General features: G+C 66.6%; 1 non-coding gene across 1 annotated transcript; it reads left to right on the top strand.

Moving 5' to 3' along the window:
* The first annotated feature begins 1164 nt into the window (after nucleotides 1-1164).
* Nucleotides 1165-1318, top strand: LOC140472463 (5.8S ribosomal RNA). Its single transcript, XR_011957648.1, has one exon. It is a non-coding gene; the product is annotated as a 5.8S ribosomal RNA (ribosomal RNA).
* Nucleotides 1319-2500: the final 1182 nt, after the last annotated feature.

The following is a 2500-nucleotide window of genomic DNA, read 5'->3' as shown; positions in this document are numbered from 1 at the left end:
CGCGAGGGTGGTTTCGGGGCCAGCAGGAGAGCTCGTCGGGGTAGCAGGCCCTGCAGCCGTGGTCACCGCCAAACCCCCCACAACTGTTGGGCGCCTACCTGCGCGGGGCAGGAGGACACTTTCCGATTTCAAATCTCCGTTTGCCGAGTCCACCCCGAACGCACGCGGGCGGGCGGGTTCGCATCACCCTTCGTCACAAGGGGCGAAGCCCGTTCCACCGTCTCGTCAGTAGTGCCGACCGGTCTGTGATCGACGAGGGGAGCCACACCAGGTCCGGCCCTGCTGCTTGGCGGCACCGCGTCGTCGGGAGCTCGCGACAGACGGAGGGTTTCGGTGTACTCTCCAGCCACGGGAAACGAAGCCGGTGATGCAGGCGCCGGTCTTTCGCTCCCAAATCGGCTGGGTTTACATCGTTGCTATCTAGTCACGCTCCCTTCAAACCCGACGGGGTACCTATTCCCCTCACCCGTCTGTGCGTATACAGCCTCTTTGCACTTGCGGGATGGGGGTGGTGGTTTAAAGACTCTCGAGTTGCCGCCCGTCGGTCTCCGAGCTCCGTGCAGTAGTGATCCCCAGCGAACTGCCAGCAGGGCGAACGAGCGATCCCGCTCTCGGTCGGGGCGCCTGGCGTCGATCGGTGGTCGGTGGCTTGCGGGCAAGCTGCGCTGTGAGTGTGGGAACGAGTATGACGAGCCGTTGCCGCGACTCCCAGTCCACCTCGGCGGTGGCTGGGCCGGGCGGGCGTCTGCTCGGGCGAGTGCCGCCCCCGCCTCCTCGCAGGAAGTCCGCTCGCCGACACGCCGCCACGTGCACGCGTCAGTGACGCTGCCGAACCGATGGCCGGTGCCCGTTCCCGCCTCTGCTTTTCCTAGGGCAAAGCTGCTGCACGCCTCGTGATACTAGGCGGGCGACATGGTGGCGGTGATCCTGCCTCCGTCGCTGCGGTGCGTTGGGGCACGCATCGCCTCTTGGGCGCCCTGTCCTCCTCCCCCCAATAGACGTATGTTTCTGCGGGCCGCACCAGGATGGTGCTCCCCATCGCTTCACGCCACCCTGCTCCGCCCGCACGCCGGCGTGCAGGTGGCTGTAGCTCAAGGTGGGGAGCGTATGTGCGGTCCGGGTCGCTTTCCTCTGGCGAGGGAGAGACCTAAAACAAACTCAGACAACTCTTGACGGTGGATCACTCGGCTCGTGCGTCGATGACGAACGCAGCTAGCTGCGAGAATTAATGTGAATTGCAGGACACATTGATCATCGACACTTTGAACGCACTTTGCGGCCCCGGGTTCTTCCCGGGGCCACGCCTGTCTGAGGGTCGTTTGGCAATCAATCGCACTCGCCTTGGCTGGCGAGAGCGCGGCTGGGGTGTCGCAGAGGACCCGTCCTCTTTGTCCCCCTAAGTTCAGACTCCGGAGCCCTCCGGCGTCGGAGCGCTTGGCCTTTCCCCCCCACCCTGCACATTCCGTTCGTCAGGCTCGACGCCATCCCCCCGCCGGGGAGCGCGGCCTGGCGTCCGTCTGTGTCGTGGCAGTGGGGCCAGCACGGCTGTCACCGGTCCCAGAATGGCTGTCGGTGGTTCACACTGTGTGTGTGTGCCAACCCTCCTGGTCTCTGGGACACGGAGCTGCCACGAAGTGTTGAGCCTCCAGTGGGGGGTCTGCCTAAGCTCTGCACGTCCGCATTGGGTCCGTCTCTCGGTTGGCTGGCAGTGGAAAGAGTGAAGGGAGCCGCGGAGGTCCGGTGCTGGTGCGCCGCCGGCCTGACCGTGGAGCTCGCCGGTTTGACACGCTGACCCGACTCGATGGTTGATCGATTGAGAGTGCTGGGAGCTGCAGGCCGCCCGCTGCTGCAGCCGCCCGTCTCGTGGTTCGTCCTCGGCCTTAAGTGGCCGGCGGGGCGTCTGATCCTGTCTCCCCTGCTGGCGCCGAGTGCCTGGCCGAGGGAGGAGGTTTTCGTCGAACGCTGTGACTTGGACGGTCGCACGCGCGTGGATCGCTGGCTCTTGGCTCTCCCGTTCAGTCCGCACGTTTTCCGCTCCGTCCTGCCACCGGTCTCGGGAGGTACGGAGGGGTTGGCGGGCGTGGTGTGTGCTCCGTCACCGTGCAGGCACACCTACCACGCCGTCGGCCGACCCCCGCACGGTCCTCCTGGCCATCGGGAGGACGGCGGAACGTCGGGCTGTCGGGGGCCAAGTCGCCAGAAGGCCACCGCTGTGTCTTCCGTACCCTGTCACCGTCGGCGTGCCTTCCTCAACTCGTCCGACTCGGGGCCGCTGGGTTCAGGAGCGGCGTCGCCCGCCGGCCCCACTGAAGGCCGTGCCGTTCCGCGGCTGGCGATCGATGTGCGTGGCGTGCCTGCGCGACCGTTCGCCACTTGAGCCTCGGCACTCCTCTCTCCCTCTCTCTGACCGTCGGGCAGTCTCTGTCTGCTGGTGCCTCGCACGTCCCGGGCGGCGGGTCGTCACCCCCGCGACCGGGCCTCCGGCAAGGCAGGAATCAGG

The sequence above is a fragment of the Chiloscyllium punctatum genome, unplaced genomic scaffold (genome assembly GCF_047496795.1).
Source record: "Chiloscyllium punctatum isolate Juve2018m unplaced genomic scaffold, sChiPun1.3 scaffold_345, whole genome shotgun sequence".
NCBI classification, from domain to species: Eukaryota; Metazoa; Chordata; class Chondrichthyes; order Orectolobiformes; family Hemiscylliidae; genus Chiloscyllium; species Chiloscyllium punctatum.
Note: the sequence above shows the minus strand (reverse complement) of the source record. Positions and strands in the feature narration are given on the sequence as shown.